Source organism: Lampris incognitus, chromosome 8, assembly GCF_029633865.1.
Source record: "Lampris incognitus isolate fLamInc1 chromosome 8, fLamInc1.hap2, whole genome shotgun sequence".
Lineage (NCBI taxonomy): Eukaryota > Metazoa > Chordata > Actinopteri > Lampriformes > Lampridae > Lampris > Lampris incognitus.
Genome location: NC_079218.1, coordinates 56449436 through 56464435, shown reverse-complemented (window position 1 = coordinate 56464435; position 15000 = coordinate 56449436). Strand labels below are relative to the sequence as shown.

At 48.3% G+C, this 15000-nt stretch overlaps 1 protein-coding gene across 1 annotated transcript in view; it reads left to right on the top strand.

Annotated features, from left to right (window-relative positions):
* Nucleotides 1-15000, top strand: part of grk6 (G protein-coupled receptor kinase 6) — a 108912-nt gene that overhangs the window by 35673 nt on the left and 58239 nt on the right. The gene's annotated exons all lie outside the window — the stretch shown is intronic.

The following is a 15000-nucleotide window of genomic DNA, read 5'->3' as shown; positions in this document are numbered from 1 at the left end:
AGACGGACGGAGAGACGGACACAGAGACGGACAGAGAGACGGACAGAGAGACGGACAGAGAGACGGACAGAGATGGACAGAGAGACGGACAGAGAGACGGACAGAGAGACGGACGGAGAGACGGACGGAGAGACGGACAGAGAGACGGACAGAGAGACGGACAGAGAGACGGACAGAGAGACGGACAGACAGACGGACAGAGAGACGGACAGACAGACGGACAGAGAGACGGACAGAGAGACGGACAGAGAGACGGACAGAGAGACGGACGGAGAGACGGACGGAGAGACGGACGGAGAGACGGGGAGAGAGACGGACGGAGAGACGGACGGAGAGACGGACAGAGAGACGGAGAGAGAGACGGAGAGAGAGACGGACGGAGAGACGGACGGAGAGACGGACACAGAGACGGACAGAGAGACGGACAGAGAGACGGACAGAGATGGACAGAGAGACGGACAGAGAGACGGACAGAGAGACGGACAGAGATGGACAGAGAGACGGACAGAGAGACGGACAGAGAGACGGACAGAGAGATGGACAGAGAGACGGACAGAGAGACGGACGGAGAGACGGACGGAGAGACGGACAGAGAGACGGACAGAGAGACGGACAGAGAGACGGACAGAGAGACGGACAGACGGCAGAGGATATTGAATAGTAAATCCCTCGTCTTTCTTGGGGAGCTTTATTGATTTAGGCTGCGCGGATGTCTCAACATGGACGCTTCACACACGCTGTCCTGCGGAGCGTGCGCGCGCACGTGCGCGCGCTCATGAAGGTACCGTCACGACGCGACGCAGGAAGACGTTTGCGGAACACGTCAGTTTGTGTGGGTTCGGTGAAGGAGCGGCGTTGATCTTGACACGTAAACCTCATCAGCGTCAGCAGTTTCACAGCTCCGCCCGTCATCATCCACACACAACCAGTTTCAGTATCCAGTCCTCGACGTGTCAAACGGCGGCCCGACACAAAACATCTCGGTGGTTCTTTCCTCTTACTTGCAGTTTCATGTTTCTCTAGAAGTTTCCACACTCCCAACTTGTAGAGAAACCGGGTTGCAGGGTTGACTTCCGGCGTAGAGCAACTGGTGCTGTACACACATGTCGGGGGGGGGGGAGAGATGACGTCATCTGGTTTGTTGTTCCACCTTTCTGGAGTCGCCTCACATCGCTGCATGCCCATCACCGGTTTACCTGAGTCGGTTAGAGGCTTTCCCCCTTTGTCTGAAATTCCTCCAACAAAGGACTTCGCACACATGGCCCCTCTGGACGACACGTTACCTGTTACGTGGTCGTGATGGCTCGGGGTGCTCGGGGTCACGTGGTCGTGATGGCTCGGGTAGCTCGGGGTCACGTGGTCGTGATGGTTCGGGGTGCTCGGGTAGCTCGGGGTCATGTGGTCATGATGGTTCGGGGTGCTCGGGTAGCTCGGGGTCACGTGGTCGTGATGGCTCGGGGTGCTCGGGTAGCTCGGGGTCATGTGGTCATGATGGTTCGGGGTGCTCGGGTAGCTCGGGGTCATGTGGTCATGATGGTTCGGGGTGCTCGGGTAGCTCGGGGTCATGTGGTCATGATGGTTCGGGGTGCTCGGGTAGCTCGGGGTCACGTGGTCGTGATGGTTCGGGGTGCTCGGGTAGCTCGGGGTCACGTGGTCGTGATGGTTTGACCAGAAATGTAAAGCGCTTTGAGTGGCTGTTGCACCTAGAAAAGCGCTATATAAAATGCAACTTGATTGATTGATTGATTGATAGTTCGGGGTGCTCGGGTAGCTCGGGGTCATGTGGTCATGATGGCTCGGGGTGCTCGTCTAGCTCGGGGTCATGTGGTCATGATGGTTCGGGGTGCTCGGGTAGCTCGGGGTCACGTGGTCATGATGGTTCGGGGTGCTCGGGTAGCTCGGGGTCATGTGGTCATGATGGTTCGGGGTGCTCGGGTAGCTCGGGGTCACGTGGTCATGATGGTTCGGGGTGCTCGGGGTCACGTGGTCATGATAGTTCGGGGTGCTCGGGTAGCTCGGGGTCACGTGGTCGTGATAGTTCGGGGTGCTCGGGTAGCTCGGGGTCATGTGGTCATGATGGCTCGGGGTGCTCGGGTAGCTCGGGGTCATGTGGTCGTGGGACTCCACCGTGTTTTCCCATGTTGGCAGGTGTTCATGAGGGGAGAACCCCTCTTCCTCCTCCGGGGTCAAGCCTTCATAGCGAGGGTACCTGTCTGTCTGTCTGTCTGTCTGTCTGTCTGTCTGTCTGTCTGTCTTCTTGGTCTCATCTTTGCTCCACGTCTTTCTGTTTCCTAACTTTACGAATAAAACGAGTTTTCGGTGTGTTTCAGGGTAAAGTCAGGAGGAGGAACATGCTCATGTCCTTTTTTATTCTTTCCATCTCTGGTGTGAGCAAGACCACCACTAATACCTGAACATCAGACCTGCAGACTTCAGTCTCGTCTGGTGTGACTGGTTGTTGTCTGGTAGGACAATGACAGGGTGCAAACTACTACCACCACTACTACTACTATTACTACTACTACTACTACTACTATTACTACTACTACTACTACTACTACTCTCGGCTGCTCCCGGTAGGGGGCGCCACAGCGGATCATCCGTCTCCATCTCTTCCTGTCCTCTGCATCTTCCTCTGTCACACCAGCCACCTGCATGTCCTCCCTCACCACCTCCATAAACCTCCTCTTAGGCCTTCCTCTTCTCCTCTTCCCTGGCAGCTCCATATTCAGCATCCTTCTCCCAGTATACCCAGCATCTCTCCTCCACACATGTCCACACCATCTCCATCTTGTCTCTCTTGCTTTGTCTCCAAACCGTCCAACCTGAGCTGTCCCTCTAATATACTCCTTCCTAATCCTGTCCTTCTTCATCACTCCCAATGAAAATCTTATCATCTTCACCTCTGCCACCTCCAGCTCCACCTCCTGTCTTTCATCAGTGCCACGGTCTCCAAACCACTACTACTACTAGACTACTAGGTGACATTTTGAAATACATGTTGCTGAAAAGGGTCTAAAGAACATTTCCCGTTGAGAGTCGCTGTCGTCACAAGTGATTTAAGTATAAAAACACTGATGAAGGGTTTTATACCAGGACAATAAAAAAGTCTCAGCAGCTGCAGTGAGGCATGCAAAGGATTTTCCAAGAACCGAGCGCTGTCTCACTGGCTTTAACCCACCTGAGTTACTGATAGCATTTCATCAACATCTTTTAAATATAGTGTATGCTGTTTGTAATTTGTAGACGTTCAACATTTTTATTCACGTTTACAAATGTAAAGCCTTATCATGCAGTGGCTAGTGAGCTAACTCCATCTTGCTACTAGTAGCACACTAGCAGGTCACTAGCACGTGTGCAAGTAACATCTTGCTACTAGTAGCACGCTAGCATGTCACTAGCATGTAGTAACATCTCGCTACTAGTAGCACATTAACATGTGTACCAGTAACATCTCGCTACTAGTAGCACGCTAGCATGTCACTAGCATGTAGTAACATCTCGCTACTAGTAGCACATTAACATGTGTACCAGTAACATCTCGCTACTAGTAGCACACTAGCATGTCACTAACATGTAGTAACATCTCGCTACTAGTAGCACATTAACATGTGTACTAGTATCATCTCGCTACCAGTAGCACACTAGCATGTCACTAGCATGTGTACTAGTATCATCTCACTACCAGTAGCACACTAGCATGTCACTAGCATGTGTAGCAGTAACATCTCAGTACCAGTAGCACACTAGCATGTCACTAGCATGTGTACTAGTAACATCTCACTACCAGTAGCACACTAGCATGTCACTAGCATGTGTAGCAGTAACATCTTGCCACTAGTAGCACACTAGCATGTCACTAGCATGTGTAGCAGTAACATCTTGCCACTAGTAGCACACTAGCATGTCACTAGCATGTGTAGCAGTAACATCTCGCCACCAGTAGCACACTAGCATGTGTAGCAGTAACATCTCGCCACTAGTAGCACACTAGCATGTGTAGCAGTACCATCTCGCCACTAGTAGCACACTAGCATGTGTAGCAGTAACATCTCGCCACTAGTAGCACACTAGCATGTGTAGCAGTAACATCTCGCCACTAGTAGCACACTAGCATGTGTAGCAGTAACATCTCGCCACCAGTAGCACACTAGCATGTGTAGCAGTAAACGCATACAGGAACATAGTGTTATGAGGCTATTGTTGTGGTTGGCAGAACAGCAGCAAGTCAACGTTTTAAAGTGAACATATCAAACGTCATGTTAATGCTAATAATGTGTCTGGGCTCCCAGCTGACGGAGAGGGCGGTGCTTTCTAGTAGCCTCAAGCTGACTGGTTTGTTAAGTGACACCTCTGAACGATCATTTCCCTCCTTGCACGTATCTTGGGGGGTGGAACAGCAGCTTGCTCCCCCCGTCACCTCCTTCCATGTACTTTTCAGTAGCTGCATTGACATGGACCCTAATACTACTGATCAGAATAGAAATGCCTCAGCACCTCGACCAGAACAGGCTGGCCCGGTAGGACGCAATTTTAAGCCGGTTTGAGAGGGGCGGTGATAATCTGTTCAGCAGGAAAGTATGAACCATCTAAACGCTTACTCTGATCGTTCCTCTCTGGTTGAAATGAATATATACGTATATATTCTTTCTAAGCATGTTTGCCCCTTGTGGGGGAACACTGGGTGACATGAAGGGGTTTGTCCCTGTACTATAAAGCAACTGGCGACACACCGCCACTTAACTGACCGTCTCATTCATGGCCAAAATATCGCTTCTTATTGATTTCATTGATGGTTTTGTGAATCATCTGCCCTTCATTTTCTTTGCTTATCACATGCTGACAGAGCCGGCCCTCGGACTTTTGTGGTCCTAAGCAAGATTTTGTTATTTGCCACAAAACGTGAAATATCAGTGGATGATGTGGAAGGCTGTGATTCCTCAGTGATGAGCGCTGCAGCTGCAGTCACATCAGAGGAGGGAACATATGTACAGTAGCTGTAGATGTAGAGTAGATGTAGAGTAGATGTCCTGAAATCTCAGACAAGGTTCCCTCAGCAGCTGACGAGGTAGATGGTCCTGGTGCAGTGGAGGTTGCTCCAAAATATTTCAATAAGGCCCTGAAAAGATTATACATTAGATTATAATCTAATGTATAATCTAATAAAACCATTCCCAAGACACGATGTGGGTCCATCTTGAAAATTGTATTAGCAGGCGGAACTACTACTACTACTACTACTATTCAATTCAACTCAATTTATTTTCATAAAAACAGTGTGCAGGCACATGTTAAAAATGAAAGAAGGGCTGCAGCTTCACCAAACAGTGCAAGACAGACATAGACGAACACAGTAAACACAGTATAAGATACACTTAGGTCCGTAAGTATTTGGACAGTTACACAATATTTGCAATTTTTCCCCTGTACACCACCACAGTGGATTTGACATGAAGTATTTGAGATGTGATTGAAGTGTGGACTTTCAGCTTTAATTTAAGGGCTTGGATAAAAATGTGGCATTAACTGTTCAGGAATTACAGCCATGGATATACAGGGTCACCCCATTTTCAGAGGCTCAAAAGTAATTGGACAAACAAACAAAACTCTGATTATAACAATTATATTTAACGTTTGGAGGAAAATCCTTTGCAGTCAGTGACTGCCTGAAGTCTGGAACCCATCGACATCTTCAAATTCTGAGTTTCCTCCTTTGAAATGCTCTGCCAAGACTTAACGGCAGCTGCCTTCAGCTGCTGGTTGTTTGTGAGGGGTTTTTGGCCGTTAGTTTGATCTCCAGCAAGTGAAAAGCATGCTCCGTTGGGTTGAGGTCAGGTGACTGACTTGGTCGCTGATGAATATTCCACTTTTCTGCCTTGAGAGACTCCTGGGTTGCTTTCTCAGCTTCTTTTGTGTCATTATCCATCTGCAGTGTGAAGCGCCGTCCTCTCAGTGTTGCGACATTTGGCTAAATCTGAGCAAATGGTGTAGCCTTATAAACATCACAATCCACCCTGCTACTTCTGTCAGTAGTCACAGCATCAATAAACACCAATGACCAAGTTCCCCTGGCAACCATACATTCCCATTTCATAACACTACCTCCACCATGTCTGACGGATGATATGGTATGCTGAGAATCAGGAGCTGTTCCTCTTGTTCTCCACACTTTTCCTCTTCACATCCTTCTGGTACAAGTTAATCATTGCTTCATCTGTCCAGAGAACCTTGTTCCAGAACTGGGCAGGTTCTTAGATGTTTTTAAACACAGTCTAATCTGGCCTTCCTGTTCTTAAGCGACACCAGTGGTTTTCCCCTTGTCGTAAACCCTCTGTATTTATTTCCATGCAGGCGTCTCTTGATTGTAGACTTGGACAGTGATACCCCCACCTCTCAAGAGTGTTTCTGACCTCGCCAGATGCTGTGAATGTGTTTGTCTTCACTAGGGAAAGAATTCTGCCATCATCCACTGTAAGATGTGCTCTGTGGTCTTCCAAGCCTTTTGGTGTTGCTGAGCTTGCCAGTGCATTCTTTCTTTTTAAGAATGTACCAGAATGTTGATTTGGCCACTCCTGAAGTGTTTCCTATCCATCTGATAGATTCCCTTTGCTTTTTCAGCCTAATGATGGCCCCCATCACTTGTATTGACACCTCTGTGGACTTCATGTTGAGAGTTCAGATGAACAGCTACCAAACGCAAATGTAAATACTTGGAATGAACTCCAGACCTTTTATCTGCTTAATTTGTCAACGACTAACGATGGGAAAGCTCTTACTTGCCCATGAAACCACCTGTTCATCAAGTGTCCAATGACTTTTGGTCCTCTGAAAATGGGGTGACCATGTATAAAACTGGCTGTAATTCCTGAACGGTTAATGCAATATTTTTGTCCAACTCCTTAAATTAAAGCTGAAAGTCCACACTTCAATCACATATTGGTTACTTCATTTCAAATCCACTGTGGTGGTGTACAGGGGCAAAATGACAAATATTGTGTCACTGTCCAAATACTTATGGACCTAACTGTATACACACCTGAAGACCGAAAGCTAAAAATAAGTTAAAAAAGAACACGAGTACAAAAATATTTAGAAATATCTACAGACATTCAGTGGGTAGCCAGGTTCAGGTGGGCAACAGCTTGTGGAGAGAAGCTGTTTTTGAGCCTGGTAGTGCGGGCTCTGAGGCTCCTGTAGCGCCTCCCAGAGTGCAGGGGGGAGAACAGTCCATGGTTGGGGTGGGTGGGATCTCTGCTGATGCTCAGACCCCTTCGAAGGCAGCGTTTGTGATAAATGTCTTTTATGGCTGGGAGCTGGGTACCGGTGATATGCTGGGCCGCCTTGACGACCCGCTGCAGAGCTTTCTGGTCTACTGAGGTGCAGTTGCCGCACCACACTGAGATGCAGATGGTCAGGATGCTCTCTATGGTGCAGTGGTAGAAGTTGGTGAGAATTTTGGCGGGTAGACAGGCGCTTCTTAGCCTCCTCAGGAAATGCAGGTGTTGTTGGGCTTTTTTCACAAGGGCCTTTGATGTCTTTTGATGTTCAGGAGATGATGTCCAGGAGAGTTACATGCTGATGTGGACTCCAAGGAATTTAAAGCTGGAAACACGCTCCACTTCCACGCCATTGATGTGTATGGGGAAGTGGCTGCAGCTTCTGGACCTCCTGAAGTCCACAATCAGCTCCTTCGTCTTCTGCACATTGAGGACCAGATTGTTGGTAGTGCACCATGATGTGAGGTGCTGAATCTCGTCCCTGTAGGCCGTCTCATCATTGTTGGAGATACGGCCAATGACTGTGGTGTCATCTGCAAACTTAACTATAACATTTGAAGGATGGGTTGGCAGGCAGTCGTGGGTAAAAGCGCGAGAAAAGGCGGGGGCTCGGAACACAGCCTTGAGGGGCACCTGTGCTGAGGGTCAGGGTGGAGGAGGTGTGGTCACCTAACCTAACAGACTGAGATCTGTTGGTCAGGAAGTCCAGGGTCCAGTTACAGAGGGAGGGGTTGAGGCCAAGGGAGAGGAGTTTGGTGGTTAGTTCGGTGGGGATGATAGTGTTGAAGGCAGAGCTGTAACCTATCAACAGCATCTGGATGTATGTGTTGTTAAGTTCAAGGTGGGTCAGAGCGAAGTGCATGGCAGTAGCAATGGCATCCACTGTAAACTTTTTGGGACGGTAGGTGAACTGATGTGGGTCAAATGTGTGTGTGTATGTGGGGGGTAGTGTTTTTGATGTGAGCCAGGACCAGTCTCTCAAAGCATTTCATGGCAATGAGGGTGAGTGCTATGGAGTGCGTTGAGAAACTACTACAACTACTACTACTACTACTTCTTCTGCTTCTGCTTCTTCTTTGTCTGCTGCTGCTGCTGTTATATTTCCGTTAGATTGATTAGACGCTTCATAGCGGTCGAAACCAGTTTGCGCATGTCAAAAAAAGGGACATTGTGGATAAATGCTTTTGGGGCATGAGAACACACATCTGATCTGATCACTTTATTTAGTGTCCACGTAAACAATTAAAGTTGGAATCTCTAACAGGAACGACTTCAGTTCGGTTGAAGAAATGTTGTCCATGAAAGAGCAGCTATTGATTCGTGCTGTGCCCAACTTCAGCGTCTGGTGTGGTGAGAACGCAGCGTCAGAGGCGTAGTGTAATAGCAGTTTCAGAGACTAATAGTAAAACTGAGCAGAATAACAAAGCAAAGTGCAACTTTGATTGACAATATTTGTACAAATGTAATTGATGGAAAGATAAAAAGTGGTCTATTAGTGAGTGGTGTAAGTGATAATTTGCCTGTCTTTACAGTGTTCAAAACGAACAAGTTAAAATTAGGAGCAAATAGGCAGATAACAAATTTGATTAGAATAAAACCAATTAGAGGCAATCATAGCTCTGAAGGCAGAACTTTTGAATTGGCGGGAAGTTTATGGAGAGGATACTAATGAATCCCATGATGCATGTTTGGACACATTCTTGACAAATTATGACCAGCATTTTCCATTGAAAGAGTATAGACGAAATGCTAAAAAGAGAGGGAAACCATGGTTCCCAAAGGGGTTGGAAAAGGCTTGCAAAAGAAAAATAGGCTCTATAGGGAATTTATTAAACATCGAACACAGGAAAAGGAGGACAAGCACACAAAAATATAAAAACAGATTAACATTTATTGTGAGATCACAACAAAAAGACTATTATAATCAGCTGTTGCGAAGGCATACGTATAATATTAGGGCTACCTGGAGTGTGCTTAATGACATGGTAGGAAAAGGAATTTCCCATCATATTTTGTAAAAAAAAACAAGGAAGAAAAGATAATTCAATTATTGAAAATATAGAGGAAATTGTAAATGAGTTTTAATGACTTTTGTTTGTTAACATAGGCCCGAATTTAGCAAAGGAAATTAACCTCCCCACGGACGAAGACAGCAATTTTGATTTTGATTTTGTATTTGACAGCAGAAATTCAACGCTCCTGGGTGGAGTCTGTGAGAGTGATGTGGTAGAGGTGGTGATCTTGCTGCCGTATCCAGTTCCATTTTCTCCATTTTGTTTGCAGATGACGCACATCTTGCACTTTCCCACACACATTTTAAAACCCTCATTGATGAGGTGAACCCTGGTCTCGTTGCTGGAAAGAACAAATGGATTTTGTGACTAAAAAGGTGTCAGTCTGTGGGAATTATTAGGAAAATCAGCCCATTTCTCGGTAGATCCTGCCTGTTAACTTTATGTTATAGCCTAGTATATTCTTCCCTTACTTACTGCGATGTTGTGTGGGCCGGTACCTACCCCACTGTAGCTACTTAAACTCCATATACTTCAAAAACGGTTGGTTAGAATAGCTACAAGTTCAAGGCCCAGGGATCCGTCCTCACCCCCATTCTCTACACTTTGATATTAACACCCTGTTAACGTGTATCTTTATCTACACGGTGAAATATCAAGGCTACATTCTACCAGACCACTTCCAACAATAGTTTTGCAAAAATTCCAATTTTCATTCTCGTTCAACGAGACAAGCAAACCATTTGCGTGTTCCCCGTTGTCACGCCACCAGGGGGCGGTATTCTATGAACGACAGAGACGTTTTATTCATTGCGCCCATCGGTCACGTGCCTTTCTCGTTGCCGCCATGTTGGATCACAACCTAGCTGTGGATAAGTGCAGCAACCGTCGGTTTATTCTGTGCAACGTGTGGTTTTGCAGCTCGCTTTTGCTCGAAAGGGCGTTTATAAGTTAAGAAAAGTTCATTATCACCTCGTAAATTTATTGCCTGCTGCCATTTGTTATCTCGGGAACAGTTTTTTCTTAAACTTGATGAGCACCTGGCGCCAGGGGCGGATCTACAGGGTGGCAAGGGGTGGCAGCTGCCACCTCTGGGACACAGTCTTGCCACCCCTTTGCCACCCCAGGAAAAACTCTCTAGATCCACCACTGCTTCCTGGGGCTGACAGAAGTAGGAGAAATTCTTCAAGTTAGTGCCTACCGCTTTAGGCCATAAGCCTGCCCGATCAAAAGGAGCTCATCGATCAACGTTTGTGCAATCGTTGGGTGTTCAAACAGAGTTGGAAGGGTCAATAAATCTTTTTTCAGATTACCAAAAGTCATCACACATCACGGTGAAGATGCAAAAGTAACGTCAGAAGAGAGACGAGCTGTCTGCTTGGCTCGGATTAGCAGATTAGATTTGACCGCAGGGAAGCAAACCAAGGCCAGAGTTTGTTCAGATCACTTCCTCTCCGGGACACCAGCTGCTCTTCTCCACTATTAGTTTAAAAATATCACTTATTTTCTGCATTGCCGCCATAGCCTGAGTGTGCATGCACATTTGTGAGTGGACGACAAGGTGTGTGTGTGTGTGTGTGTGAGAGAGAGAGAGAGAGAGAGAGAGAGAGAGAGAGAGAGAGAGAGAGAGAGAGAGAGAGAGAGAGAGAGAGAGAGAGAGAGAGAGAGAGAGAGAGCTGTTCCCCATCATTCACATTCTCCTTCCTCAGTATTTCAACACAACTGTTGTGAAACACTGCTGTCGTGCTGCCGTTGTGAAACCGTTGTTTCACAACGGCAGCAGCGTGTTTCTGGCTGGTACAAAAGCCACAGTCGTGTACAAAAGCTGCAATAGTAGAAACTAGTTATTTGCAGGTTTTTCCCATTTTCTCACAAATAGCGTTGCTGCCTGGCTTTACTGCACACCCACAAACATGCATGTCAGAGTCCCGGCTGATAGAAATCCCATTACTGTACATGGCGGTTCTGACGAAGGGCGTGAAGAGACGGTTTCTGTGGCGGCCGTGGGTCATTGTACTAACAACACAAACAGGAGTGTGAAGGGTTTGGCGGCAGAACAATAGGAACTAAATTCAGAGAGAACATCGGCACCATTGAACGTCATCGTGCTGCGAAGCGTGCAGCAGCCTGCAGGTCATATGACAGAAAGTCAGAATATCAGCTTGTAATTATAAAGGGGACGTAAAATAGATCTGTTAAGAGAAGTAGGTACACCACAGAGATGCGAGTGTTCAGGCTGGGAACAGGGAACTGACAACATGAACCCCTGATGGTTTTAATATGTTCTGCTTCCGGTGTGGGAAGATGGCGCGCAAATTCATTCACGTTTGCAGCGGCCTCACCCAGTACCGGTGTGGGAAGATGGCTGCACGAATTCCCGGTTGCGGCGGCCTCACCCAGCACCGTCCATGCAGTCTCTTTGTCCACGTCTGCGTCTAAGTTTGTCTTCGTGTGATGGCTGGAAGAGCTGGCGCTGGATCGGCTGGGAGAGCTTGGTCTGCTGCTTCTTGTGGGCCCAGGAACCATGGCCCTGCCTGGAGCTGTGCCGAAAGAGGAAACACCAAGGGCGGTCTGACAGGACGTGGAAGCGGGGCAGGCTAAGCTAACTGCTAGCCCATGCAGACCGGCAGGGTGGTCTGGTGGCGGCCTCGCCTAGCCTTGACTGTGTTTTTAGTGTCGTTGTGTGGAGTACGGGGGGGGGGGGGGGGGGGGTGTCGAGGGTGTCTGGCTGGGAGAGCTGGCATTGGATCAGCTGGGAGAGCTTGGTCTGCTGCGTCCCGTGGGCCCGAGGACCACAGCCCTGCCTGGAGCTGTGCCGAAAGAGGAAACACCAAGGACGGTCTGACAGGACGTGGAAGCGGGGCAGGCTAAGCTAACTGCTAGCCCATGCAGACCGGCAGGGTGGTGTGGCGGCGGCCTCGCCTAGCCTTGACTGTGTTTTTAGTGTCGTTGTGTGGAGTGCGGGGGGGGTGTCGAGGGTGTCTGGCTGGGAGAGCTGGCGTTGGATCTGCTGGGGGAGCCTGGTCTGCTGCCTCCCGTGGGCCCAAGGACCACGGCCCTGCCTGGAGCTGTGCTGAAAGAGGAAACACCAAGGGCGGTCTGACAGGACGTGGAAGCGGGGCAGGCTAAGCTAACTGCTAGCCCATGCAGACCGGCAGGGTGGTGTGGCGGCGGCCTCGCCTAGCCTTGACTGTGTTTTTAGTGTCGTTGTGTGGAGTGCGGGGGGGGTGTCGAGGGTGTCTGGCTGGGAGAGCTGGCGTTGGATCTGCTGGGGGAGCCTGGTCTGCTGCATCCCATGGGCCCAAGGACCACGGCCCTGCCTGGAGCTGTGCCGAAAGAGGAAACACCGAGGGCGGTCTGACAGGACGTGGAAGCGGGGCAGGCTAAGCTAACTGCTAGCCCATGCAGACCGGCAGTTCCGACAGTCATCCTGGCCGGGGTTCGTTCTCCTGGACAGTGATTTCTTGTTGTTTAGTTTAGATTCAGTATGTGTTAGAGTGGATCCATGTGTTCTTGTAGTTCTTGTAGTTTGGATGTGTTTTTGTCTTTGTGTTGCACTACCGTGGGCTGGGGGAAACCATGTTTGCGCACATGAAATGAAACGACACATGAAGTGCTTCTGATTCTGATTCTGATGTGACGGCTCGTCATCTGAATTACAGGGAAGAGGTTTGATGATTTCTGAATCTGACTGCTCGAATTTGAATTGTTTTGTTCAGAGAATCTTCTTCACGTGGGTCTTCAGAGTAACGCATTTTACAATTTACAATTTCATAAAGCGACATACTTCTGAGAGTTAATACAACACAAACAAGGATCTAGTCAGGAGACAACAACACGAGTAAGTGTAAAAAATAGGTTCAAGTCCGATAGGCCATGGGTGTGAACAGCCAAGTGCACAAAGGCAATGCTTGGGGTGCATAGAAGCGTTGTTTGTTGTACATTTACTTTGGATTACTGCAGTTTTCACACTTGGCAGTTGATAAGAGGAGACGGAGCCTTAAAAAGGCCGCCGTATCCAATCACAGTGTTCATCACATGTTGTGAAAGGGCGATGTGCATCAACTGAGAACCATCACACAGGACCAGGAGGCAGCTCACGAACACCACACAGCTGTTTGAGGATCCGTGAAGCCTAAAGAGGATAATTAGGATATGTCACATGTGTTCCAGGGATGAGAGTGACGACCTTCATCACATGGATGTCATGTGTTTATGAGTGGAGCATCAGGTCCCGCCAGTACACGTGTCTTTATGATGACTGTCCCGGTTTGGGAGGATTCTCCACTGAACAGCCTTCTGGAACATCATCGCTGGCATCCAGCACCCGTTTCTACCTGCTGTGGGAATACTGAATACTGCGTCCTAAATGTACTCAGTACTGCACTCAGTTACAGTACTCATGAAGAGTAAGGGATTATATTTGGAATACATCCTGAGAAGATTTCAGTTTCACCGTAGGAGGCTGTACCGCCGAGCTCACCCCATGTTAATAATACTGTAACGGTCACGAATGAGGAGACTCGCTGGCCGGTTGGCTAACGGGTCGGGTCCTTTAGTCGACCGTGGTGCGGGACACCCGGGTTCGCGTCCCAGCTGCGGCGGCTCCCGGCTGCCCCCTGAATTCACTACAACATTATTATGTGGCATGAATAAGAAATAGGCTGACAAAGAAACGCACACACACACGTCGTGTATCTACAGGATAACTGAATTATACACCGATCAAGGTGTATCTTGGTCTTCCTCTTTTATTGGCTAGACCGTAGTAACATCACAAAACGACTGCGTTAAGCAGGCACGAACCACGAGTGACCCTCTTGTTCTGTCTTCTGCCAAGGGGGGGGGGGGGCGCACCAGAGCGGCGCGAGTACATTTATACAACGTACACAACCAATAGACCTCGAGGGTCAGAGGTCAAACATAAAATACATATTACTGCAAATAAAAACATTTGCTTTCGTGTGTATCTCCATACACTACAACACACACACACGCACAAACACACTACAACACACTACAACACACACAGCAGGAAGTACGAGGCGTGCAGTACACCTCCAGCGGTAGATGCGGCGTTGCTTTGTCTTTGCTGAGGTCTTTGCTGAGTTGCAGACTGTATGAACCAGCGAGTCCCGTGTTGGTCTGCAACGGAACAGACCGAGTCTAAGTCGGCCAGACTAAGTCGACCTTGTAAGAGACGATTTCCTGTCATTTGGTTTTCAGTCCACGTGTTTGCAGCTGAACACGTGGTCCCACCTGGACCGCTGGTTAGCTGGGGATGTTCTCCTCCACACCTACAAACTATCTGGAATCTGAACACTGGTACTTCTGAACGTCACGGAGGCTGAATTCAAACATCTGGTTTCGGAATACGTAGCGCCGTAATACTTCTACTAGGAGCCCACCCTGAATATTCACACAACGCCTATGTAGCACCGTAATACTTCTACTAGAAACCCACCCTGAATATTCACACAACACCTATGTAGCGCCGTAATACTTCTACTAGAAACCCACCCTGAATATTCACACACCTATGTAGCGCCGTAATACTTCTACTAGAAACCCACCCTGAATATTCACACACCTATGTAGCGCCGTAATACTTATACTAGAAACCCCCCCTGAATATTCACACAACACCTATGTAGCACCGTAATACTTCTACTAGAAACCCACCCTGAATATTCACACAACACCTATGTAGC